General features: G+C 45.8%; 1 long non-coding RNA gene across 1 annotated transcript; it reads right to left on the bottom strand.

Annotated features, from left to right (window-relative positions):
* Positions 1-2617: 2617 nt before the first annotated feature.
* Positions 2618-9107, bottom strand: LOC120246790. The gene is made up of 3 exons (XR_005532147.1): positions 8982-9107; positions 8133-8227; positions 2618-2649 (listed from the first exon to the last, which is right to left on the bottom strand). It is a non-coding gene; the product is annotated as an uncharacterized LOC120246790 (long non-coding RNA).
* Positions 9108-10802: the final 1695 nt, after the last annotated feature.

The following is a 10802-nucleotide window of genomic DNA, read 5'->3' as shown; positions in this document are numbered from 1 at the left end:
AAACCATGGATAAGGGGAAGACTACTGAGTACTGTATGATTCCACCCACACAGAATATCTAGAATGGGCATAAAAGACAGAGAGTAGATGAGAGGGTCAAGAGGGACTTGGGAAGTTCCTGCCTAATGGGTATGTGTTTCTGTTTGGGGTGATGAAGAATTTTGGAAATAGGGTACTATGAATGTAATTAATGCCACTGAAGTGTACACTTAGAAATGACTACAAGAGCAAATTTTATGCTGCATCTATTTTACCACAATTTAAAGTAAAAAAAAGGACAAGCTAAAAATACAATAGAGGTTTTAATATGTTCTTGTCACACTGTAGTGGGTCACTCTACACACAACAGGTCCTGGTGGCAAGTGGGGGAGGGGCCTTCCAAAACCAAATCCGGAATTATGAATTGGATTAGACGTGTAATAGAAGAAATACTGGGGAGGTAATAGGGTCTGAGTTTTGGTAATGTCCCAACTCAGAAAGAATTTTATCTTTAATTCCAAAGGAAAGGGGACTCCATTCTGTAACCTTTCCTTAGAACTAAATACAGATCATCTGAGTTCTTGCCATACCTCCCACCACAGACCGGGAAAACCCTCTTCACGTCCACTACAAAGTGTTCATTAGAATGCCAGCTCGCTCACTACAAGGGCAAGGCACTGCCTTACAAAACAGACTGGTGTGCTTTTTCAGTCATTTTATGGTCTCAGGTAGGACCCAGGTCCAACTGAAAATGCTCCTTTTCAAAGCTGTTCTCAAAGTCATTTTCATCACTTTTCCCCCCTCAGGCTCACAAGCATCAATCACGGGGAAAAGTGACAGGAAATAATAAAAAGATTAACAGCTCGACATCAAGAAGCACCTATACTGCCTATGCGGAAAAGTGTCAAATATGAGGCTGGCTGACGACCAAGGTAATCAAGAGTAAAATACACATGAGTTTGAGGCCTAGGTTGACATTTCGGGAGGCAGAAGGCTCTGTTAAACACAGAAATGACAAAGCACAGGGGCACAGCTATAGAACAATCTACTTCCGTACCAACACACAGTACAGAAATTTCCTGCACACGCCATCACAGAATTTCACTGTAAAACAGGTCAGTAGACGGTTGGATTGCTTGATCTTAAAAGCCGAAGTATTTTTCAAGTAAAATCTAAGAACTTAGCTTCATAAAAAAAGTCAAAAAAATGTGTGAGACTCCCAGGACCACCTGAACTTGCATTTTCTATGGACTTGTCATGCAGAAATATGAATCATTTGCCACTTTCTCTTGGCAGTTAGTTGAAATTCATGACTACGCTGTGCTGGAAAGGGCAACCATCTTCTAAAATTACAACATGAGACAGTTGATTCAAGTATGTATATAAAGTCTGCTTCTAAATAGAATTCAGTATATTATACTGGGTGAGTGTGTGTATGTGCGTGTGTACTGTACTGAGTACTCACGTACTCGTGAGCAGGATTGTAAAAATGTAGGCATTCGAAGTTCTTGGGGAAATTCTAAATTGCATATGCCCGGTATGCTATCAACAGAAGCCCTTCCATTGGTAATTAAGTTCCTACCATGATTTGTGAGTTTGAGCCCCACGCTGGGCTCTGTGCTGACAGTCTGGAGCCTGCTTAGGATTCTGTGTCTCTCTCGCTCTGTGTCCCTCTCTTGCTCACACTCTGTCTTGTTCTCTCTCAAAAATAAATAAAAACATTAAAAAAATTTTTTAAGAAGTTTCTACCATGAAATATTGGCTTTTAAAAGATGAGTCATCCAAACACAGAGAAATATACATATCATAAATATTCTGGTTTAAAAGCATTCCGTTTAAAAAAAAAAAGCATTCAGTTTTGGGGTGCTTGGGTGGCTCAGTCGGTTAAGCACCCAACTTTGGCTCAGGTCATGATCTCACAGTTTGTGAGGTAGAGCCCTGCATTGGACTCTTGTACTGACACAGTGGAACCTGCTTGGGATACTCTATCTCCCTCTCTCTTCTCCCCTCCCCAGCTTGTGCTCTCTCTCAAAAATAAACATTATAAAAAATAAAAAAATAGTAAAAGTATTCAGTTTTATGAAAACACAAATTCAAAAAGATCTATGCACCCCTATGTTTATTGCCATATTATTTACAATGGCCTTCTTATGAAAACCACCTAAGTGTCCACTGATAAATGAATGGATACGGAAGATGTGGTAGCTTGCTTGGTGGGTCAGTGGTAGAATTCTCAAGATGTGGTATACATATACGATGGAATATTACTCAGCCATAAAAAATAATGAGATCTTTTCATTTGCAACAACATGGCTGGACCTGGAGGGTACTATGCTAAGTGAGACAAGTCAGACAGAAAAAGACAAACACCACTTGATTATACTAATACGTGAAAAAAATAAAGGAGCAAAGAAACAAGATACTAAATACAGAGAACTAAACTGGTGGTTGCCAGAGGGGAGGGATGGGGGGATGAGGGGAAAAGGTGAAGGAGATTAAGAGGTACAAACTTTCAGATATAAAGTAAAGAAGTCAGGGGGATGAAAAGTACAGCATGAGGAACACAGTCAATAATATTGTAATAATATTGCATGGTAACAGATGATAATTATACTTACCATGATGAGCATAAAATGATGTACAGAATTGTCTAATCACTATGTTGTACACCTGAAATGAACATAATATTGTATGTCAACTATAGTTCAATTTTTTAAAAAATGATTTTAAAAAAGACATTCAGTTTTAGTTCCAGGGCTGATATTATTTCAATACTCTTTTCTCAAGGCCCTCTCACATGCTATATTAAAAAAAGTTGCCAAACTGGTTTTAACACATCTTCTCAGGACCGATAGGCAAAAGTTTACGAAAGCAGTTTTGAATAAGAAAACTCAGAAAGATTCTATATGTTTTCTCCAAGTTGGCAGCATGTTTTAAATGGGCTGTTAAATAAGCTGTACAAATTTCCAAAACCAAGAGAGACGTGAAGGCACTTTTCCTTAGGTAGGACATGAACACACGGCTCCTTGGGAACCACAGCTGACAATCTGTTGGACTGCCTCGCTCCAAACCTGTTTTGTGGGTATTATGAATGACTGAGTGCAAACAGTAAGGGGTTGTGGAAAAAAAAGTGTTCTAATGTTAAAAAAAAAAAAAAGAACTGCAATAGATTTGGGTTAACCAAGAACTCTGACAAATGGCAACAATGTTTCCAAGCTTTCTTGAGAATCTTACTTAATTATTTAACCTTAAAAATGGTTTCCTTTCATGCCATGGTCATTTACCTGATAATAAATTCACAGATTCTTGCTCATTTAGAAATATTTTTGGTTGTGGGGCACCTGGGTGGTTCAGTCAGTTAAGTGTCTAAGTGTCTGACTTTGGCTCAGGTCATGATCTCTCAGTTCGTGGGCTTGAACCCGGCGTGGGACTCTGTGCTGACAGCTCAGAGCCTGAAGCCTCCCTCTTACCCTGCTCCTCCCTTGCTTGTGCTCTGTCTCTGTCTGTCTGTCTCTCTCTCAAAAGTAAACATTAAAAAATTTTATTTAAAAAAATAATTTCTTTGGTCGATATTCACGTTTACATAAATCGTTAAGATTTCACTAGAAAAAAAAAAATAGAACAGTGGCAGGTATTACCTGCCCCTCCCTGTACATCAAGGGAATATCTCCACAGAGTATGAAAAAAACAAACTCTGGAAACTCTCAGCAATTGCATAAATGAAATTCTGTTAAGTTCACATTTGACTGAGCACATTATCTTATTCTACTCTTTTTGTTTTAAATTTATTTCTGAAAGAGAGAGAGAGAGAGAGAGAGACTCTCAAGCAGGCTCTACACTGTCAGTGCAGAGCCCGACTTGAACCATGAGATCGTGACCTGAGCTGAAATCAAGAGTTGGACGCTTAACAGACTGAGCCATCCAGGCGCCCCCTCCCCTATTAATTCTGATTATTAGTTTCTGCCTACCAGTCCACCAGGCATGTAATAACATCTGAAGGTGAATTTTTCTCTTTACAGCTTATAAACAAGGAAAAGGAAGGGCAGGCAAACGATCATTTGTAGCCAGACAACAATTTGAAGCATCGGGTTAACTAAAAGCTGGCTGTGGCAGAATGTTTGCTACTGCTCAAGGGGACAGAGATTTGTTTTTCTGACAATAAAGAAGTAAACAGATACTTGGATAAGCAGGTATTGTTTGAAAAAGGTGTTAACAGTAGTCACCTTTTAGAAATCCAACTGTAAATTTCTGTCTACTTATTTCTCCCGAGGATATGTGGTTATAGAGCCCACAAGCTTGCCCGCCTTGCCTCTGACTCTCGAAAAAGATCAAACAGTCTCCTTCTGAAGATACTGCCAAACACCACACCCTGGGTCTGCGTATCCAAAGGTACAGGAAGTGGTCTGCCCAGGACATCATCTTCAGCAGGCTAGGATGGACAGAATGTGAGTCACTCCACATCATGCCCGAATTCCCTTCCTACCCAGCAGGGCAGACGACTTCCATCTCTGCTTCCAAATTGGTGCTAAATTTGGAAGGCAGCAGGTCATCTGGGTGAAAACAACTTCAAGCACTGCCTCTCCATGGCCGTCCGTTAGGAACAAACGGAACACATGAAAAGTAGGAACTCTTGCTCTCCCAATGGGAGATCTCAGAACTCGTAGAACAAACTGGCTAAGGTATTGGTGCCCCCAAAGGAATCCATACCAGAGTGGCCTGTAAAGCTTATTAAAAATATAGACTTGCCAGCTCAGGAGATTGTGATTCTATGTCTATGGCCCCTTAATCTGATGAGCCAGGTTCAGGAGACATTGAGTGAAACCACTTAAGCTAGAACAGTGCAGGATGAGTAGATGGGTTCTAACTAAAGGCCCAGGAATGACTCCTTTGTTGTGGTTTATGAGGGAGGAAGAGAATTTTGAAAAGTTCATATATATATTCATATATATATATATATATATATATATATATATATATAAAATTCGAATTGTGCATGTTCCCTCACGCTGATCCTTTGGCCACCAAGTTCAAACTGAGGAGTTCATTCCACACCTGTGGCTCTGGACAATAATCACCTACTTCTGTGTGGATGACTCATATCACTACCTCTGGCCAAGACTCATTCATGTTCCCTAAACCCAGCTACCAATCACAGCTTCTGATTCCATTTTCTCAAATCAACTCTTCAATTTATCTGGAACAATGGCTTCCTGTTCCAATTTCTGCTGATAGTACCACCTCTCGTGGCTTCCAGATTCAAATTCTTATCCACTGCCCTCCACATCCATATACTATAATTGATACCATACATGTCAAGCCCCCCTTGGATCCCTGCAATAGTCACTCGCCTAAACCCCCACTCCAATCTAAGTCACAAGATTAACTTTCCCCAAATGCAATTGTGACACACACTTCCCTTACTCAGGATCCTGTCGTAATTCCCCACCACCTGTAGATAAAGTCCTTCCACTTAACTTGGCCAGGCATTCATGGTCACTAGTTGGTCCGTCCCTATCCTATCATTCAAATGACCAATTTCACATTTGATCCATCTCCTGTCCCAAAACTGATCTATTCTAATCCCCACATGTGCCCTACAACTTCCTGCCTCTTGGCTTATCTCATTTCTCCCACTTTTTCTTTCTGGCTGTAAACATTGTGTACATCCTTTAAGGCCTAAGTTCAAATTCTACCAACTCCCTCTGGAGCACTTCCTGATGGGTGCCACCGGAAGGCTACAGTCCCAGAACACACCCAGCACATCAGAGCCTTTCCTAAGTAAGGGTGTGCCCTCTCTCCTTCACTGTCTCTCAGGTTCTCTGCTCTCTGGCCCCCTCCCCAGCACGCAAGTTCCTAGGGCACTTTAAGATTCCCCTCTCACTGACAATCATATCCTGGTTGTCTGGCAATGTCTCCCTAGGAAGAGCAAATCTTTAATTCTTATAGAGAACCAATTCAGGTTCCCTGCTAACATTTTAGAGAATAGAAGAAGAAGAAAAAATGTTTAATCTCTCATTCTATTTCTCAACTCCTGGCACCTTTCATCTAGGAATCCATCCATCCATCCTCTCTTTTTATGCATAATGAACATATTTTTACTTAACTCCTAATCAGTTAAATTTCTTGTATTTGTCATCTAGCTACAGCCCCCAGCTTAATTAACCACAGATTTCACTTTTAGGAACATGGGCATGGTTCTGTGTCATCTCCAAAGTGCTTCACACAGTTCTATACACAAAATTGTTGGCAAAAATGTTACAAGCGTATGTTCATTCAAAAAAATATTGGGTGGGTGGAGCAGTGGCTGTGAGTACATGGTTACAAATACATTGCCCAAAACAATCTATGTGAAAACCTGCTACATATAGATGATTTCTTGAAAATTGCCCCCAAATTTATGTAACAAATATTTTAAATACACAAGGATAAATCACAATATTAAGGATCCTGTTGTTGATCCTTTCTTAACAGGTAGTCACTCCTTAATTGAATTTGTTTTGTAAATCCGATTTACAACTAAAACGAAGACCACCCTACATGTAAATGTTTCATGAACTCAGATGAAATTTGGGGAGTGGGGGAATAAGGAAGTGTTCATTTTTTACTTAAAATTACAATTTCTATGGCAACAATTCTGGTTTGAACCCAGGTTTTACAGTTGTTTGGGTTTTTTTTTAATGTTTATTTTATTTTTGAAAGAGAGAGAGACAGCATGAACAAGGGAAGGGCAGAGAAGAGGGAGACACAGAATCCAAAGCAGGCTCCAGGCTCTAAGCTGTGAGCACAGAACGGAACATGGGGCTCGAACTCACAAACAGGGAGATCAGGCCCTAAGCTGAAGTCAGCTCAACCAGCTGAGCCACTCAGGTGCCCCAAACCAAGGTTTTAAAGTCTAATTATCTCACACAGAAGGAAGCCATGCTCCTTAAGAAAGTAGCAAAATCTAAAATCGTGAAAGTGTTCATTTTTTTCCAAGTGTCCAGAAAACTATTGTGTAACTCTGCTTTTTACATCTAGAACACAAGACAGCCCAATGTATGGGATTTGTCAGCTTCCAACACATTTGTTCCACAGTCTGGGCCAACACCAGAAGTGAGAATAAAGACTTTTGCCAGTTGAACTGAAGATCCTTTATGTAAAAAGTAGTGTAAAAAATCCAAAGAAGACTAATTGTTATTATTATTCCCATTTTACTAGTGAGACAACTCAGTGAAGTTAAAAAAAAAAAAAAAAAGTAAACTGGAAATGATCAGATGCCCACAAAAGTTTTCATTACAAACTAACCTCTTCTTTAACCTATGTAGAATATGATTTAATTTACAAAAATTCAATGTGCTTTCTATGAATACACACTCTTTAATGCAAAGTACATGTCAATTTTGGTTACTTCATCTAGGATGGCCTTGGAAACAAACAATGACTCCTAAGGCAGCTTTTCCGAGAACTCTGAAGATCTCTTTAGAGGATAACACATCCCTTTTTCGTTCCTGAATAAAACTCCAGCTGCTGCACCTTTTCTTCTGAGTTTGTGGTATCAAGGGTCTTTGAGCCTTAGCTCTACAGCCCTGTCCCATCCTCTGCGACTAAGGTCCACTGAACAAAACCAGAAAGAAAAATGGGACAGAACTCCAGAAGGGTACCTCAAGGAGAGATTTGAGCTGCAAAGCACACAATTTGCAGTCTCTTCCTTTATTATTCTTTCCCCCTTAACTCGAGTGTCTCCAGGATTCAAGCCCAAAGCCCATCACTTTTAAATCTGGATTCCTCCCTCCCCTAATCACATGCTGGGGGTGTGAGGTGCCAGTGTGCTCAGGAGGAAACTCACTGGGCTGCTATCACTTCTTCTGCTTTGAGAAGGGCTGGGTTTTGGGGGTTTTTTCTTCTTCTTCTTCTTCCTTTTAATAAAGGCCTTTTCATGTTTGTTTCTCAAGCCTTCCCCAAATACAAAACTGTCACTGTCCTTTACTCTTTCCACCTCTACGGGATCAGCTTCAAACCTTTGTATCAACTAAGTCCGTGTCTGTTAAGAACTTTGGTGAATTTATGACAGCCCAGGGCCTACACTTGGGAGACTCAAACTCTAAAGCAAAAACGTCTTATGCATGATCTCTGAAACAGTAAAAACACAACCACGAAAGACGGTAGAAACCCACCTCTTCTCCAGCTTTCCTTTCATGTTCTGGTTCAGTAATAAGAAAAGTTAATCCACCCCCTAGTGCCACGACAGCCTCGTCCTGGTCAGGCTCACCTAGAACATTCATTGCATCATTGCATCCAAGCCAAACTCGGTTACTGAGGCAACTAAGTTTTTCTTCCCAAAGGGTCACAGGGAAACACATCCCTCGGGATCCCCTGGTAACCGTCCACCGATAATGCTGGGGAACCACAACAGCAAAAGACTCGCTTTCCAAGGCTGGCGCTGGCCGCCTCCGCCGGCAACGGGGGAGGGGTGGGTTCTGCGTGGGGGTGCGCAGCGTCCAGTTACATTCCTGACCCACTTTCGCATCCCCTCCCTCCCCCTCCTCCTCCCCCTCCTCCTCCCCCTCCTCCTCCTCCCCCCCTCCTGCCGGGCAGGCAGCGAAGGCACCAGCGCTCCGCAGAGCCACTCGCAAGCCCTCCCTAAGCCGCCGCGGGCGGGGTGCACCGGGCGTCGGGCTCTGCGGGGGACCCGGAGGGAGCCCGCCCCCGCCCCCACCCCCGGCTTCCCCTGCGTGGCCCCTCCCTGGTCACATGGGCTCGAGAGCACCTGTTGGCGACTTCGGCTCCTAGCGGAGCCCCTCCCGCCCCCCCTGCGTGAGGGGATGGGAACGCTGGGGTGGGCCAGGGCTTGGGGGCTGGTGGGCGACGCCTGCCCGACTGCTCAGCTTTGCAAAGTGCAAGAAGCACCACGGTCGCGCGGCTACTGGGTGGAGGGAAGCCTACCCCTCCCTCCCCCCCCTTCCCACCCCCCGCCGAGCGGGGAGGTGGGGTGCGTCCGCCCCCAGCCCGACTCTGCTGGAAACCTGGGCTCCTCGCGGGCGCCGGGAGAGGATGCTGAAGAGTCCGGGCCGGGGCCGCAGGGGCGAGGGCAGGTAGCGGGTGGTGACGGGTGGGTGTGTGTTCAGAGCCGCCGAGTCCAGGAAGGGGGCGGGAAGCTGCCTTCTCAGCTGCAACTTCTGAGCGTGCAAAGCAACTCAGCAACTTTGCCGCGCCGCGCCCCTCCCCCGCGCCGCCCGGCTGGGCCGGGGGCTGTGCTGCGCTCGGGGGCCCCGGCGCCAGGCCCAGTGGGGAACAGATTTGGGGTGCGGGCGAGCCCAGGCTGGCGGGGAGCGAGGGGAGGGGTTGTGAGGGCCGGGACCGCAGAAGTGGCACAGCTGCCCGGGAAGTAGGACTGAGGGTGCGCCTCCGCGCGCCCCGGGGCTTGGAAACGACGCGCTGCCCCCGCCCGGGAGCCCTGGGGCCCCGCGCCGCGCCCGCCCCCGCGGCCCCCTCCGGGCCCGGCCCGCGCCCGCTGCCGGGCTCTGCTCGAGGAAGGGGCGGAGGATGGCGGCGGAGCCATGGAAACTGCTGGGTGGATAAATAAGGAGAGGGCCGCGCGAGGCCGTCCCCCGGCTGCCAGCATCTCGGCGGCGGATGCAGCGCCCAGGGAAGCACGGCCGAGCCCGCGCAAGTCCCCTCCTCCGCGCCCCCCACCCCCGCCCCCGCTCCCGCCCCGGCGCCCTGCGGCTCCCGGCTGGGCTGCGGGGGGGGGGGGGGGGGGGGCGCCAGGGGAGGTGTGGGGCCGAGGCGAGTGTGAAGGTGACCCGGGCCTCCTGGGGTCATCGGCTGTTTGCTCCGGGCCGGTCCTGCCAGCCCGGAGAGCCTGGGGAAAGCCCCAGACTCGCGTCCAGAAAGATAGATTCGCCAAGTTAAGACATTCAGAAGCGTCGGGGGGGGGGGGGGGGGGGGGGGGGGGGGGAGCTAAACGTAGGCGTGAGGGGGAAGATGGGGTACCTGGGCCAGACTGGGGAGGTACAGGCTGTCCCCGAACTCATGCCCACACCCCCTCAGCCGTCAGATTGGCAGGATGGTGAAGGATGTAAGTGGGTTGTTGGGGCCAGGCCTGTGCACTGAGGCATGCGGGGTGGGGGGGCGGTGCCGAAGAGCCCGGGCCATCCACCCGCACCCTTTCCCTGAAGCAGATTTATGAGTCCCTCCAACCTTCTCATACTTCATCTGACTCACTGTAGAGTTACTGATGCTTTGCGTCCCAGTCTAGCCTGTAAAGTGCTAGGGATGTTAATGGTGGTGTTGTGAAGTTGAGTCACTGCAAGGTGTGTGGGTTACTTCAAGTGAAAGTAAACTACCTGAGCTGAGGAGCCCGTCAATGGGCTGAATGATTTAATTACATGCCATCTTAATTTAAAGAGATTTACATGCTCATTGAGGACAGCTGGACAGTTACATTCTGATATGCACCTGGCAAGTTTTAACTGAACAAGGTCTGTTTCACACTTAAAACGGGTTACCAGTATTTCCTTTTTTTTTTTAACTTCACAATTCTTACCCTTAATAAGAAAGGATAGTCTTTTACCTGCTTCCTCTGATATAACTGTGAAAACCGTAGGCCAGAGCATGTTTTCCAGAGAACACTGGAGCTTTGGTATGGCCACGGTGATGTTTGCAAAAAAAAGGTTCTGTGGTCATATACCACATCTCGTTGGTCCTGAGATGCACGTGTTTTTGAATTTTAACATCTCTGGTGTCCTATTTGATGGAATCTTAGCTTTGAATTCTAGTTTACTCGGCAGTAAGTGGTACGTGAAATAAGGAAGTCTGAGAATGCTGAGATACACAAGTTTGTT

The sequence above is a fragment of the Hyaena hyaena genome, unplaced genomic scaffold, assembly GCF_003009895.1.
Source record: "Hyaena hyaena isolate Hyena2069 unplaced genomic scaffold, ASM300989v1 scaffold_481, whole genome shotgun sequence".
NCBI lineage: Eukaryota > Metazoa > Chordata > Mammalia > Carnivora > Hyaenidae > Hyaena > Hyaena hyaena.
This window is presented reverse-complemented; position numbering and strand designations above follow the sequence as displayed.